Here is a 16,210-nt window from a genome sequence, read left to right on the forward strand (position 1 = left end):
GTCAACTGTCCTCTCAACATCACATCTCCACATGTGCACTAAAAAGCACATGGACATACAGACACCTACACACACACACAAAAAACCTACACCTACACACACACACGCACGCACGCACGCACACACACACACACACACACACACACACACCATCAATCATCTCCTGCCTACTGACACTGCTGTGCTGTGTCTCTTACTCGATGGAAAATTATATGAAGCTGCTGAAGCTGGAAGTCAGAGGCTCAATTAAATGGTGTGACTGAATCCAGTGAGGTCTGTTATCAAAGAGGGTCGATTATCATTATCATATGCATTAGTGTATCATTAATAGGAAGATGGTTGGTCAGTGTCAGTTTGAGATAATGAATCTACAATTCACTGTCAGACTGTACTGAGGGGGAAGTTTTTTCATTGCCGCAGTACTGAAGATAAAAATCTGCTTGTATCGCTCTTTTAAAACCACCATTCCAAAAGAGTTGGGGTGTTGTGCAAAATGTAAATAAAAACATATTGTAGTATGTAGCGTATACAATGGAATATTCAAAGGCTTTGCAAATTTAAATCGAGGAGTATTATTCTGAAATTCATCTGTTGTTGTTTTTTTTGCAGATTAATAAGCCGCTGCCCATTTTTACGTCTGAGAAACGCTTTGAACTTTACTCATTTTATTCATGACATTGTCAAAAGTCTCAGCTTAAAGATTTGATGCTTTCTGATGTTTATTCTGAATAAAATATGGGTTTATTGGATTTGCATCATGCAAGATAGCCTGGGACTAAATTCAGAGGTGTCAGAAATTTCAGATGGCCGTCTCACAGTGTTGCTTACTCTCGCAATGTGAGAGAAGGTAATATATTTAAAATGAAACTTTTGAATTCTGGCAAAGAAGAAAATCAATACCAAGCCTTGTTTGTGTGCTGTCTCCTCCAGCTTTTTTCATGACTTTAACAAGGCAGGTATAGAGTGGAAAGCAATAGCTGCAATACGTCATAGCCTGTGATTTTCGTGGGTATTAACATGACCACAGTTACTAGATTCATGTAGCAGAAAATCTGCCTTCCAATAAACTATGAAATTTCACAGTGTTCAGGAATCTGTAGGGATGTAGAGACCTGCAAACATTTTCACTGATTTCTCCATGTCTAGGTCTCAGAGCTCACCCATACTTCTGACATAAGCCCGTGCATCTCCACCTCATGTCTCTGTCACAACGATTACAGTCCTGCGCAACGGATATGCTTCATTTCAGTTCCACGAACAATGCCCCATGTGTTGCACATGTGGAAAACCAGACGCTCTCTCATTACGTTAACGCAACAACCTTTTAAATGATGGGTGATATTACTCTAATTGTAATCCCAGAAGCCACATCTGCTGTGGGTTTGCGGTGTAATCTGTGGCTGAGCTCTGCGATGTGCTGCTGTCTGCGGCCAAATACAGTGGGGCAAAAAAGTATTTAGTCAGCCACCGATTGTGCAAGTTCCCCACCTAAAATGATGACAGAGGTCAGTAATTTGCACCAGAGGTACACTTCAACTGTGAGAGACAGAATGTGGGAAAAAAAAAAAAATCCATGAATCCACATGGTAGGATTTGTAAAGAATTTATTCGTAAATTAGGGTGGAAAATAAGTATTTGGTCACCTCAAACAAGGAAAATCTCTGGCTCTCACAGACCTGTAACGTCTTCTGTAAGAAGCTTTTCTGTCCCCCACTCGTTACCTGTATGAATGGCACCTGTTTGAACTCATCATCTGTATAAAAGACACCTGTCCACAGCCCCAAACAGTCAGACTCCAAACTCCGCCATGGCCAAGACCAAAGAGCTTTCGAAGGACACCAGGAAAAGTATTGTAGACCTGCACCAGACTGGGAAGAGTGAATCTACAATAGGCAAGCAGCTTGGTGTGAAAAAATCAACTGTGGGAGCAATCATCAGAAAATGGAAGACATACAAGACCACTGATAATCTCCCTCGATCTGGGGCTCCACGCAAGATCTCATCCCGTGGGGTCAAAATGATCATGAGAACGGTGAGCAAAGATCCCAGAACCACACGGGGGGACCTGGTGAATGACCTGCAGAGAGCTGGGACCAAAGTAACAAAGGTCACCATCAGTAACACACTACAACGGCAGGGAATCAAATCCCGCAGTGCCAGACATGTTCCGCTGCTGAAGCCAGTGCATGTCCAGGCCCGTCTGAAGTTTGCCAGAGAGCACATGGATGATACAGCAGAGGATTGGGAGAATGTCATGTGGTCAGATGAAACCAAAGTAGAACTTTTTGGTATAAACTCAACTCGTCATGTTTGGAGGAAGAAGAATACTGAGTTGCATCCCAAGAACACCATACCTACTGTGAAGCATGGGGGTGGAAACATCATGCTATGGGGCTGTTTTTCTGCCAAGGGGACAGGACGACTGATCCGTGTTAAGGACAGAATGAATGGGGCCATGTATCGTGAGATTTTGAGCCAAAACCTCCTTCCATCAGTGAGAGCTTTGAAGATGAAACGAGGCTGGGTCTTCCAACATGACAATGATCCAAAACACACCGCCCGGGCAACAAAGGAGTGGCTCCGTAAGAAGCATTTGAAAGTCCTAGAGTGGCCTAGCCAGTCTCCAGACCTCAACCCCATAGAAAATCTGTGGCGGGAGTTGAAAGTCCGTGTTGCTCGGCGACAGCCCCAAAACATCACTGCTCTCGAGAAGATCTGCATGGAGGAATGGGCCAAAATACCAGCTACTGTGTGTGCAAACCTGGTAAAGACCTATAGTAAACGTTTGACCTCTGTTATTGCCAACAAAGGTTATGTTACAAAGTATTGAGTTGTATTTTTGTTATTGACCAAATACTTATTTTCCACCCTGATTTACGAATAAATTCTTTACAAATCCTACCATGTGAATTCATGGATTTTTTTTTCACATTCTGTCTCTCACAGTTGAAGTGTACCTCTGGTGCAAATTACTGACCTCTGTCATCATTTTAGGTGGGGGAACTTGCACAATCGGTGGCTGACTAAATACTTTTTTGCCCCACTGTATGCAGACTTGGATGTAAACAGGCACCTGCATGACAAATGTGCTGCTGTCTCTGTGTAACCTGCAAAAAATGCAATTTAAAAAAGCCACCGGCTACTTGACTCTGATTGGGACAAAGACTATTCAAGAGCCCTGCTTTCAGCTTTTCTCCCTGAGGAAAATGCCTTTCTAGCTAATACTTTCTGACCATTAACACAGCAGCGATAATCCAAGCAGAGACCTTGCTCTAAATCAAAATGCTGTAGGAAGAGCTTGCAAAGCACAAACAGGCACAAAGGATAGTGAGATGGATATTGATGGATGGATCCCGTGTGTTTTCTTGTCCTTTCACTTCATGCCAGAAAATGGAACCTCATTAAAAAGCAACTGAATTTCATTCACCCGTTTCAGGATTTTAAAACTCAGAGAACGTTCACAAGCAAGACTCTTTAAAGTGTTCGGGTAAAGAAATAGAGATTTTCCTAATTACTTTCTTGTTGTGAGTTTGGTAGGAAAATCACTACCATCCTTATACATAAATGAATGCCACTAATCAAAAATTACCCAGAATGTTTCACATTTTCCTCTGAGATGACTTTTATTCCATTAATGAGTTATAAAGGAAACAGAATATATGAGCAAAAGCATCGATTAGGGTAGAAATTGTTGCTTTTCACTAAAATATTAATTTTTCACTTCAAATATTGCTTCTTCCTTTTGCGGCAATAACAGCATTAGAAATGTCTGTGAAGGTTCTCAGTCATCCAGGTCATAGTAGTCAAAGGAGCTTACAAAGAAAAGTGTCTGGACTTCTTTAAGTTGCTTGAAGACGTTTCACCTCTCATCCGAGAAGCTTCTTCAGTTCTAAGGTCAAATGGTGGGGAGTCCCAGATTTAAACCTAGTGGGAGAAACCCCCCAAAGAGGGACAAAAGGACCCCCTGATGATCCTCTTTAGGATCACAACATCAGTTGACATCAGATGTTCCTCTTAGTCACAGTGGATTCGGAAAGACTTGATTTAAGTACACCGTTGCAGCTACATTTTCTTATTTCAATGCCACAGTTAAAAATGATGTTTATACAGTGGGGCAAAAAAGTATTTAGTCAGCCACCGATTGTGCAAGTTCCCCCACTTAAAATGATGACAGAGGTCAGTAATTTGCACCAGAGGTACACTTCAACTGTGAGAGACAGAATGTGAAAACAAAATCCATGAATCCACATGGTAGGATTTGTAAAGAATTTATACGTAAATTAGGGTGGAAAATAAGTATTTGGTCACCTCAAACAAGGAAAATCTCTGGCTCTCACAGACCTGTAACGTCTTCTGTAAGAAGCTTTTCTGTCCCCCACTCATTACCTGTATGAATGGCACCTGTTTGAACTCATCATCTGTATAAAAGACACCTGTCCACAGCCTCAAACAGTCAGACTCCAAACTCCGCCATGGCCAAGACCAAAGAGCTTTCGAAGGACACCAGGAAAAGTATTGTAGACCTGCACCAGACTGGGAAGAGTGAATCTACAATAGGCAAGCAGCTTGGTGTGAAAAAATCAACTGTGGGAGCAATCATCAGAAAATGGAAGACGTACAAGACCACTGATAATCTCCCTCGATCTGGGGCTCCACGCAAGATCTCATCCCGTGGGGTCAAAATGATCATGAGAACGGTGAGCAAAGATCCCAGAACCACACGGGGGGACCTGGTGAATGACCTGCAGAGAGCTGGGACCAAAGTAACAAAGGTCACCATCAGTAACACACTACAACGGCAGGGAATCAAATCCCGCAGTGCCAGACGTGTTCCGCTGCTGAAGCCAGTGCATGTCCAGGCCCGTCTGAAGTTTGCCAGAGAGCACATGGATGATACAGCAGAGGATTGGGAGAATGTCATGTGGTCAGATGAAACCAAAGTAGAACTTTTTGGTATAAACTCAACTCGTCGTGTTTGGAGGAAGAAGAATACTGAGTTGCATCCCAAGAACACCATACCTACTGTGAAGCATGGGGGTGGAAACATCATGCTATGGGGCTGTTTTTCTGCCAAGGGGACAGGACGACTGATCCGTGTTAAGGACAGAATGAATGGGGCCATGTATCGTGAGATTTTGAGCCAAAACCTCCTTCCATCAGTGAGAGCGTTGAAGATGAAACGAGGCTGGGTCTTCCAACATGACAATGATCCAAAACACACCGCCCGGGCAACAAAGGAGTGGCTCCGTAAGAAGCATTTGAAAGTCCTGGAGTGGCCTAGCCAGTCTCCAGACCTCAACCCCATAGAAAATCTGTGGCGGGAGTTGAAAGTCCGTGTTGCTCGGCGACAGCCCCAAAACATCACTGCTCTCGAGAAGATCTGCATGGAGGAATGGGCCAAAATACCAGCTACTGTGTGTGCAAACCTGGTAAAGACCTATAGTAAACGTTTGACCTCTGTTATTGCCAACAAAGGTTATGTTACAAAGTATTGAGTTGTATTTTTGTTATTGACCAAATACTTATTTTCCACCCTGATTTACGAATAAATTCTTTACAAATCCTACCATGTGGATTCATGGATTTTTTTTTCACATTCTGTCTCTCACAGTTGAAGTGTACCTCTGGTGCAAATTACTGACCTCTGTCATCATTTTAGGTGGGGGAACTTGCACAATCGGTGGCTGACTAAATACTTTTTTGCCCCACTGTATGTATCTGCAATAACTCGTGGACATGCTTGTTTTTAAATTTATGAACATCTATAATGTGTCTTTGTATCATGTGTTGTGAAGGTGTTTGTCTCTTAAGCTTCACATGTGTTTGAGACACGGGTCTCTCTTGAAAAAGAGATACTGACCTATTAAAATAAATGAATATTTTTATATAAAATATTATATATAATATGGTTATCTGTCTTGGTGTACCCCTGTGACAGCTGGAATAATAATAATAATAATGATAATAACCTCTTCCATCTAGCTGCCAGTTTCAGATAATGTTTTCTTTCCAACAGCATCCTGGAGTTGGCTCTGAAGTCTTGACAGTCGACATTGTGCCTTAAACAAGAGAATTGGATCTAATTGTTGTCTTGCTCCGTTATGCACTGAAGCCTCTCACTTTTCTTTCTATTCTGATAGGTCTGTAATGAGAGTATTACACAGTGTTCATTGAGAATATAATCAAAGGCTAAAATGTTTTTGCCATCCAAAATGCATTGCTCTTTTAATCAGCACAGTAGTCTTCAGCTAAGCTAAAATAATTGGTTTGGGAATGTTTCTGATGAATGTGCCCAAAGAAGACATGCAGAATAGCCAGGCACTTCAGGCATGTCTTTGATACTGAAAGATGAGTAAAATTGTTTTTTTTTAAATCAAGTAACATTCAAACAGCTCAGTCAGCTCATGCCAACAACTTGCAGGTGTGTAGATGTTGATTGAGAAAATACTTCTCTGACCAATTGTGGGTTTTTAGAAAACACAGAGGTATATATGAATACATTTGTTAAGTTCAAAGCCATGTGGCACTGTGTCACTATTATGCAGCCCACAGTGTGCACAGAGTTGGTCAGTATCATCAGTCATGTGGCACAGTGCAGTGATGGAGGATGTTTACCAAGCAAGTAAAGAAAGCTGAACTAATAGGGTAAGGGAGATGGATGGGAGAAAGAAGCAGAAGAAAAAGGAGCAGATGGATGGAATTCCAGTTGTGCATGAGGGTGATGTGTTGGTGGCAGAGGTCAGTGCATCGCTGCGATCATTTGTCTCTCACGGGGATATGCTCACAAACTCATCTGAAATGAGAGCAGAATGGGCTTCAGTCGCGAACATGCAGCTGTGTATGTTCATAATCTTGTAATATGTAATATTCTGTTATATGTCCATTTTGTGTTTGTGAAGATGTGTGAGTAGTTTGATGAACATGTAGGTGTGTGTTTGAGCTGCCACACTGCTCCACAATCCCCAACCACTGTCAAATAATCCCTTTTCTTCTGCCAATTTTTCCCTGTTTCTGGATTGGTCTGCCAGAGATAATCTGGGATTACAGCGAGCAGTCAGGCCTGGTGTGTTTCTCATTCATTTAGACTAGGCGGACATGTTCGGCATCTACAGGTCATCATTTGCTGTGATCTTCAGTGTACTCCATTACAAATGACATATCAGCAAAATTTAGCAGATTCAGGTGCTTTGCATACCAAACCAGAAGCTGTGGAGGAGTAACCAATGAAGGATATTAAATAATTATAAAATTACTTTTCAATAATCTAATCCGTCTTCCTCAAATGTCCTTCTAAATTCTCTTTTTCTCTGCCACTTTTTAGTTTATGTCTTTTGTTTGTAAAGCTCAAGATTTGCGATTATTATCATTTACACAGAAAAACCGAACCAGAGTGGTTGATTTTATTTTTATAAATTCAATACTTTCTCCCCTTTTGCTCTGTTCTATTCAGCCTTTAATACTCCCAGAGTACAGACATTTTTTGAAGTGAACTTAGGCAATAATTTTCAAAAATTATAGCCCTCGAATAGTTTGCTGAAGGTCTTTCAAAGTTTTTCTTTGGACACCGACTGCTTATCACGCCATTTTTAGTCCAGCCTGTCACAGGGCCCGGAGGCCAGTACCAGACATAGCTGATACCAGACTGAAACAGTGATCAGTTTCATGGGTTTTATTTACACAGGTGCAGTAAACGATTAACTAGTAAGAATGGCGTGGAATGACATAGGGGCTCGGGAGACACTGAAGACAATTTACTGGTGAGAATAGTGTGGAACGACGCTGGGGCTCGGAACGGGAGTTCACTGAGACGAAAGGCTCTCCAACACAGAAGGGGAGAGATTAGTAGAGGAAAAGAGAACAGAGCATCTGAAGGAGGGAGATAGACTGAGGCATGAGTTTACTAGAAGCTGGAGCAGTTTAAGTCTTCCAGGGGAAGCGGGCTGAGTGAGCAGCAGGGTGGTGAATGATAGTTTGTGTTTTTCCAATCTGAGTTTGTGGAAACTCCAGGATGGGCAGTGGGCAGAAGGACAAGCAGGTGAGAAGGTGAATATCCAATTTCCAGTGGTGGAACAGCGAAGCGGGGAGATTGTGGGTGAGGAGCTGGCGCGAGACTGCAAACTTGGCAAGTTGAGTGTTGATATGGTAAGAGCTGCTGGCACAAGGACAGGAGGTAAGTACACAGCTGAAAAAGAGAGAATCACAAGGAGCTAAAGGCAGGGTTACCACTATAGGTAGCTGACGGACTGGTGAAAGAGAAATGCTGATGTCGATGGGAGACAGGTGAGTGGAAGTGGCCATGGTTTGTCCAAAGCAAGAATGGGAGTGGAAGTGAATAATTGCTTCAGTAAGGAAAAGACGGACTTTGCTTCAGTGGACCAGATGAAAGGAATCTGTGGAGGTGAGGTGAGTTAGGGGTGTGGCTACCTGACTGTAGTTATGGATGAAGTGCTGATATAAGTTAGCTAAGCCGAGGAACTGTTATGCATGTCTGCGAGTAGTGGGAGCGGGCTGGTGAATGCTAGGATCTTAGTGGGGTCCATCTTCAACTGTCCCCCTGCCAAAATATTGCCCAGGAAGGTGACTGACGAAGAGTGGAACTCAAATTTTTCAGCCTTGATGTACAGATGGTTTTCCAACAGCCACTGTAGAACTTCAGGGACGTGTACTCTGTGCTCTTTTGGGGTCTTGGAAAAAGTCAAAATGTCGTCAAGGTAGACAAGCACAAAAACATTTAGAAAATCCCTTAGAACATCGCTGACAAGGACCAGGAAGACTGCTGGGGAGTTAGTGAGACTGAATGGCATAACGAAATACTTGAAATAACCTAACAGGGTGTTGAAGGCTGCCTTCCATTCATTCCCTTCATGGAAGTGAACCAGGTGATAAGTATTACGTAAGTCAGGTTTAGTGAAAACTGTGGCACCATGGATGGGCTCAAAAATGTGGGATTAATAAGTGAGAGAGGGTATTTGTTTTTAATTGTAATTTCGTTCAGCCCCCGGAAATCAATATGGAGGGTCCTATCTTTCTTAGACATAAAGAAAAAACTAACAAATACCAGAGATGAAGATGGACGGATGTTACCAGCTGCCAGAGATTTCGGATATATTTTTCTATGGCCTCTCTCTTGTGTCGAAACAGATTGCAGAGCCAGCTGGATGATAGAGGGGCTCTATAGTACAATCACCGTGGCGATTCGGTGAAAGAGACAATGCTTTGGCCTGACTGAATATTTCATGGAGGTCATGGTATTTAACGGTGGAGAGATTTGTTGGGGAAGAGGCAGCAACACAGGAGTTCCAGGTCACGGTGGGTAGTGCAGAAGTGAGTGCAGCTAGCGCAGTTAGCCAAACAGAAAGGACACCAACTTCAGATCCTATGATCAGGCAAGTCAATGTGAGGGTTGTGCTTTTGAAGCCAGAGGTAGCTGAGGATCACGGGAATGTCTGCGAGGTGAATGTAAAGAACGTGAGAGTCTCCCGGTGGTTGCAGGACATGATTGGACTGACAGGTTCAGTTTGGTGGATTATAGTTGCGAATCCTTGATTGTTTAGAGTGGTAGCAGGAATTGGTGGGATTTAAAGGAACAAAAGGGAGACACAACTGGTTAGCTAGTTCAATATGTATAAGATTTTGCTCTACCCTAGAATCTACAAGAGGCTGTAGTGTCCGAGTGACATGGTTTAGGATAGGAGTTACAGGTAGCAATAACTGGGGTTTAGTAGATGTCAGGGATCTGCCTTGAACTTACTGGCAGGAGGAGCCTTTTGGATGAACTGGGCAAGAGGTGATGAAGGCGGCCTGCAATACAAGCATTTCTCTTCTGCAGTTAGCCACGAACTACCTATTGGGATGGGCTCGGGATGCGGTTCAATTGAGAGGGAGAGAGGAGGTGACAGAGCGGAAGTTGACACCTCCCACAGCAAAATTAGTATGGCTCGGATCGGGCCCATACAATGTGCGTACACATGGCCCACCTACCGCAAAGAATGATGGCCCTTTGGTGGCCCAGATCTGGTTTACCAGAGGTGGCCAACACATGGGCCAGCACAAGGCCAGTTGCAGACACACTGCTGGCCCTATGCTGGCCCAGAACAGTTTCAGCTCTGGCCCCAGATGTCAGCCTAATGTGTACCTTAATCAAGCCAGGTAATAACAACATGTGCCGTATTTAGCACAGATTAAAAATGTCTCAACAAAGGTAATGCAGCAAATTTATTTTGAATGGAATAATTTATATAATTCAAAATTAACAATATATCAAATAATACTGGAACATAATAGTAACATGACGAAGCTCTGTTCAGACAGTGAATGGACTGATTCTTATATAGCGCTTTTCTACTCTCCCAGATTACTCAAGTGCTCTATAAAACATACCACATTCACCCACCTTCTCTAAACTGAATGCTTCCTAGCTATATTCATACACATTCACAGTCCTGAAATACAGACTTTAGGAGCCAGGGATCAAACCACTAACCTTCTGATTAGTAGGTGACCTGCTCTACCTCCTGAGCTACAGCCACCCACTGGTAAACATGAGTAAACCCTCACTAGGTTTTGGATAAAGTGAACACTCACAAACCTGTCAAACCTGCATTTGAATCATTGGCTACCATAGTAGTATAGTATAGCAACATGGCATTTGGGTCTTCTAACTAAAATAGGAAAATAGGAACATAAACAGTGCCATCATTGCCAACCTGGCCCACATCTGGTTGACATATACCCTGCCATGTCACCAGTCAGTCAGAAGTGCCAGCTTGATGCCGGATCCGGGCCAGACCTGTTTTCTATGAGCCTGGGCCACATAAACCAAACCACAATCCGGCCAGATATGGCATGCCATAAACAGGGCCATTTACGCCAGGCCTGGCCCATATCTGGATGACATACCAGTTACCATGCCAGAAGTCAGCCAGCAGTGCCGGCTTGACACCAGATCCGGACCAGATCTGTCTGCTATGTGGGCTGAAGCGGCGGTGCGGAGATGGAAATTGGAGACAAACAGAAGAAAGCACGGTGGGACTTACAGTTCTTTCTGGCCTCTCTTTCCTTCAAGCGATTATCTGTCCTGAGAGGGAGAGAGATCAAATCCTTGAAAGAGGAAAGGTCATCATGGGAGGCTACATGATCCCTCACCTGATCATTGAGGGTCTGGAGAAAAACTAGCCAGCCTCTGGCTACTCCGATTATGCCTTCCAGGGAGTTTTTCTCCAGGCAGCAGACACAGACGAGGCGTCTGCTGTGTACGAAAGTCAGTCACAAACTCCACAACACTACGCTTCCCCTGCTGTATATTTTGTAGTTTCTTAGCTGTGCTGCTCTCAGAGTGAGGTGAGAGAAATTTTATTTTAATTCTGCCAAAAACTCATCATGCGGGCAGGAAGAGATCGGGTGGAAAGAAAATCAGCCCATGCGAGTGCTTTTCAGCATTCCCACTACACAAAGAACCAATAACCAGTAAAGAAGTAATATTTAATTGTATCTTTAGGTGCTTAGTTTGTTTCCATCTATGAAAAATACCAAAGAAAACACAGTCTGACAGGCATGGAATAGAATTTTTAAGTAATTTAAGTCATTCCTAAAAAGTTGTTTACCAAATACTTTGTCTTTAAAATATCATATCTCAGCATAATGTGCACTTCATCATTAAAAATAAATCTGAGGAACCTGGAAAAGTGGAGGATGAAAGAAGAAATGGCAAGCCTAAAAAAACATTTGCAACAAAAGGGAGTCTGTCAAAAACATTCTTAAGAAAGGGAAACGGGAAATAAAGGCTGAGCTGTGCCAAATTACACAAAAAATGACTGAAAATATGTGGCAACAGGGAGTTTGTGGAGTTATAGATGTATCTAAATTTGCAATACTTGGTTCAAATTGTTATCAATAAGTATGTAGGAGGAGGTCTGAAGAGAGGTACAACAGTGAGTGTCTACAGTCATCTGTAAAACCTTGTGGAGTCTTTGTCATAGTGGTTGGCATTTCTATGTATGTTTGCACACTTTAATAAATCACTGCATCAATTTTCCAATTTCCTAACAAAATATAAAAAATAAGGAGCTCAAGAATACTGCAGGGGACTTTAGTTGTCATGATCTAATGGCTAACATAGTTTATAAGCCAGGCAATTAATGCCTATTTCTGGTTTAAAAAATAAATAAATAAAAAAAACCTTGACATTTAAACAGCCTTATGTGGAAAGTCATACAACAAATTTGGCAGCTGTGCACTGGCTTCATTTTTAGCCAAGGTTGACACTCAATGCAAGCAGTCTTACTGAGAAGCAGATACAGAAGACTTTGCACCAGTAATGAGCCTTTTCATACAGCCGCTGTGCTTCTGTTGACCTTTTTACAGTACAATCAATAGCAGACACGCCAAAAAAAAAAAAAAGGTATTCAGTACTATTGATTAGAAATGTGGTCAGGTTTACAGTTCTTTATGTCATATCTCTTGATGATGACTCAGGAAGTACATTTAAGTCTCAAATTGCGTACCTAACTAACTTAGGCTACAATTTAAAAAGTTTCTTTGCAATGAGAATAATTTGTCATTAAGACAAAGACAGGATAGTTGTGAACATGTTCTATTGCAGTCTCTTTTCAATAATGACTTTCTAATATGAACATTAAATAATTAATTAAATGTGGCAATAATTAATTAAAATTGGAATTAATTAATTAAATAAATAGTTATGACACATGTAATTAATTAATTATTGACACATTTAATTAATTATTTATGTATTTCACATTTTAATTAATTATTGACACATGTAATTAATTAATTATTGACACATTTAATTAATTATTTATGTATTTCACATTTTAATTAATTATTGACACATTTAATTAATTATTGACACATTTAATTAATTATTTAATGATATATTTATTTATTTCATTTTGGCAGTCCTGACGCCTGGCTCTCCTCATGAAATAATTTTATCTGTCAGCCTCACCCATCAAACTCAGGGGGCGGGGTTAACGCTGCCCATGCAGCTTCTCTAACATTTGATTGGTTGCCGTGCAAAGTAAGTCAAAACAGGTCGATCCTAGAAAATCGATTGCTTGTGTAGACTTGGGGCAGCCAGTTATCCCAGAATGCAGATCAAATCACAAGCAGCAATGGTGGTGGTGTAGTTTTAAAATACCCCGTTTTTCTGTCACCAGCTACACTTTTAACAGTGTTTTAGCCGCGAATGTCGCGACGTATGTCTGGTCAGGTTGTCAACATAGAACATGTTTGCAAAAGTGCTCAGATGTTTTCAGAGATTTCACTAGCTCTGCTAACAGTTAGCATGCAGAGTGCACCGAGGGGGTTACGTTAACCGGTTTGTTTACATATTCCACTCACCGTGTTCCACATGTTGCATTCGCAGATTCTCATTTTCACCGAACGATCGTCTCTTTCCGCCTGGTCTTGTGTCTCTGTGCTTCTGTAACATAAAGAACGAGCTGACATTTTTCTCACGAAACCAGCGATCAGCTCAACAGACCCTCAGTTTACCTGCACGCATCCTCCTCCTCATCTGTCAGCTGTTTAACACCTGCTGCTAATTCAAGAAACACGCCTAGTTACCTGGTGATAGTCACAGTTTAACTGGGCAGCCGGTGCTCGATATAACGCAATGTCAGCGCATTTTTCTGCACAAGATAAGTAAATATAGTGTTTTCCCCGAGCGCAGAGCTGCTGGAGCTCGTTTCCTTACAGAGCACTTTATAGGCGAACAGCTTTATCAGCGGCTGATGTCCAATCACCGGCACACAGCTTTCAAACCTCAGCTGAGTTTTAGCTCTCAGTGGTTAAACGCTGGACTTCATTCACTCAGGTTCTGTCTGTCGGGTCACGTTTACTTCGCTGTTTTATTTACAACTGAGCAAATCGGTTTGGCTGAGGTTAAAGTTACGTTTCATAACTGCATAGTTTCACAGACGTTTAATGGTTCACTGGCACATGTGTTAGACTGAACTATCATCTAAATATCATCTGTTTTTTAATAGTTCTTCAACTGTATTCTAAGCACCAGCTGTCTGTTAGAATGCGATTTTTTTTCTGTCTGTTGGCAGAGGTATAAAAATGCGCAGGAAAATCTGACATGCATGGCGAACTTCACAGACGATATTTAGGGAGGAATAAACACACATCAAACATAAATGAACCATTTGTCTGTCTCCATAATTGAGAGAATTTTCTCTTCTTATGTCAACACTCTCTCTCTCTCTCTCTCTTTTTTTTTGCTTTTTTTTTTGCTTTTTCGGTCATGTTATGTTTACCTGTCAAAGGCTTGTTACAAACTATGAAACACATTGTGCAGACTTCTGGATGTTAGAAGAAAACTAATACTGCTCATGAATGAGACTAAAGGCAGGAAGGTGTCCTTTAAAACTAAACATGTTAATAGGACCTCCCTGTTTATATCATAGTTTATGATATAGCACGTGTATTTCAGTAATAGCCTGCTGAGGCCACTATACGTGCTGGCCTCATATCAAATGTGAAGGCAGACTGAGTCTATGTTTGACGTTTTTTATATCTAATCTTCCTTTTCAAACATTTAAACAGCAGCGAGTCTGCAGCTGAGGGAATACAAATTCAAATTGTCGGAACAGGTTTGCTCGTTTCTTGGATTCATTTGGTGATTTATTAAATGTATAACTGTTATTCTAATCTGCTGCTGAGTCTCTTACACTTTTCTTTATGCTGTATATTTTCACGTCTCTGGAATAGTTGGCAGTTAGATAGTCAGCTGGGAAACTTTGTGTTAACTCATGGAGCTGAGGATATCGTGGATATGCTGACCTCGCTGCGTGGTGTACAGAGCGAGGTCAGCATGATTAATATTCACAATAAAAATATTAGCCGAACATCATGAAGTCTGTATGTGTTTCATAGTGTCGAACAACCTTTGTACAGTTAAAGCCAGCAGTTACTACATGACAGAAACACCAACGTTATCTCTTTTATGTGTTTATACACAGGTCAGGCTGATTACTGAACAAAAACCCAAAGATCAGATGTTAAACAGATTTATTTGCTCTCTCTCCTCCTTAAACATGTTTTTAATGTTAGTTATAATTCAGAATTGGCGACTGAAACACGTAGGACACATAAGAACTTCAGGAAATAAAACATCGATAAATATAACCTCAGTAAAAGAAGTCAGCGGGGGTTACTACAGCTGTGTACCGGGGCCTGCGCTTTGTCGGTGGGATTGCTTGCGAGGCGAGCGGGTCTATCCCACGCTTTGCCGTGAGACTGGGCAGACATCTCCGAAATCATCGAAACACTTTTGCAAAGAGGCTGTATCTTGACAAACCGACCAGACACATGAAGATTAAACCACTACATTCTCGGCTAAAAAAATATTAAAACGGTATTTGGTAACACACAAACAGGGTTTTTCAAAGCTCAGTTCTGTTAGCTTCCACATGCCGGTTGTTGTGTGCTAGAAACAATAGCCACCAGGCCAAAGCAATGGTTTTGACTCGATCAGCGTTAACCCCGCCCCCTGAGTTTGATGGGTGAGGCTGACAGATAAAATTATTTCATGATGAGAGCCAGGCGTCAGGACTGCCAAAATGAAATAAATAAATATATCATTAAATAATTAATTAAATGTGTCAATAATTAATGAAATGTGTCAATAATTAATTAAAATGTGAAATACATAAATAATTAATTAAATGTGTCAATAATTAATTAATTAAATGTGTCAATAATTAATTAAAATGTGAAATACATAAATAATTAATTAAATGTGTCAATAATTAATTAATTACATGTGTCATAACTATTTATTTAATTAATTAATTCCAATTTTAATTAATTATTGCCACATTTAATTAATTATTTAATGGTGTATTTAATTAATTCATTATGGCAGTCCTGGCGTTCCATACAGGATTGTCTCTATGAAGCAAAAACTAGAAAAATGTTAAAATACAAAAATTAACATAGCAATCAATGTCTATAATTACATTTAGCTAACAATTTTCTGTAATTTAGTCTGTGCAATAAGGTAACAGACACAGTTAGCTTCTGGCTTTGGTCATTTGGTGACTTGAAAAACATAGCATGAATGAAACATCTCTAATATGCATACTGGAATGTTCTTTTTATCACCATCAGTCTCTTAGTTGACTAAGATTGAGATCACTTCGGTCACTAGATGTGCTGATGAGCATTTTCTCAGATATTTTGA

This window comes from Aulonocara sp. 'chitande type north' Nkhata Bay, linkage group LG18, assembly GCF_057382095.1.
Source record: "Aulonocara sp. 'chitande type north' Nkhata Bay isolate Kocher_YH1m ecotype deep benthic linkage group LG18, A_spYH_male_GT1.1, whole genome shotgun sequence".
Taxonomy (NCBI): domain Eukaryota; kingdom Metazoa; phylum Chordata; class Actinopteri; order Cichliformes; family Cichlidae; genus Aulonocara; species Aulonocara sp. 'chitande type north' Nkhata Bay.